This window comes from Gavialis gangeticus, unplaced genomic scaffold (assembly GCF_001723915.1).
Source record: "Gavialis gangeticus isolate Ggan-Ray unplaced genomic scaffold, GavGan_comp1, whole genome shotgun sequence".
Lineage (NCBI taxonomy): Eukaryota > Metazoa > Chordata > Crocodylia > Gavialidae > Gavialis > Gavialis gangeticus.
Window position 1 is genome coordinate 88,797,837 of NW_017729033.1, and position 949 is coordinate 88,798,785.

General features: G+C 47.0%; 1 protein-coding gene across 2 annotated transcripts in view; it reads left to right on the forward strand.

The window, feature by feature from the left end:
* Nucleotides 1–949, forward strand: part of TSPAN5 (tetraspanin 5) — a 143,639-nt gene that overhangs the window by 122,523 nt on the left and 20,167 nt on the right. The gene's annotated exons all lie outside the window — the stretch shown is intronic.

Genomic DNA, 949 nt, shown 5'->3' on the forward strand with positions numbered 1-949 from the left:
GTCCCGGACACCCTTGGTGAGCCAGGGGGGCTTATGGACACTTCTCCAAGAGTGATAGAAATACAGTCTTTTCTGTGGTGGGGCTTGGATTCCATTCAGTAGTGATAGAAATGCTAGAACGTGGCCCATGGAAGGAAAGGAAGAATAGTTTATCTAAATGAAGCCTAGGGGAGGGGAGATTTCAGCTAGACTAAAAGTAATTAGTGTATTGGATTTGGGCCACTATTAAAGTTCTCCTTACAAGAAATACAAAAATGACAGCTTTCTTCATGCCTGAAGGAGAGTGAATACATTTTAGGGAAGTATCAAATGGTATAAGTTAAGACTTCTCCTAGGATCTATCTACACAGACTTAGCAATGTATAAAGGAATCTAAGTGACAACTTCCTGCATTGAGCTTCACACTTCAACACACTTTTGGTCAGTTCTTTCTTGCTATACTCCTCAGTGCATTTGAGTTTGTGAGCTCCACCTTTGCATACCATCCCAGATTCAACCCAGTGTTTCTGAAGTCTTGGGTGTGCTAACTTAGAACCAAAAGAGTAGCAAACTCCTTCAGCACCCAGGGTGGTGAGGAGAGGAAAGAATGGGGTTATGCAGATCACTAGAGAGCAGGGGCCTGGGGGTGAGGAGTAAAGTCTTACCTGCCCTGGATTTCTGCACTTGGGTAGCTGCCGCTACTTCTGCAGCTGTTGCTGTAGTAGTGCGGGTTTGGGCTGCTGCTGCTACTGGGGGATATACTTGCTGTATACTGGCTGCAGCAACCCCATGATACAGGCTTCTTGAGACCAGCCCCTGGTGCTGCATTTGCTCCGCACCCACTAGATATGCTACTGAGTACAGAGCTGCATTTACCGTGGCAAAGGGAGGGGTGCCATTCTGCTCATCATCTGTGCCCCAGATACATTACTGGGTGAAGGGCTATGCCTATCTGGCTATAGGAGCCAGG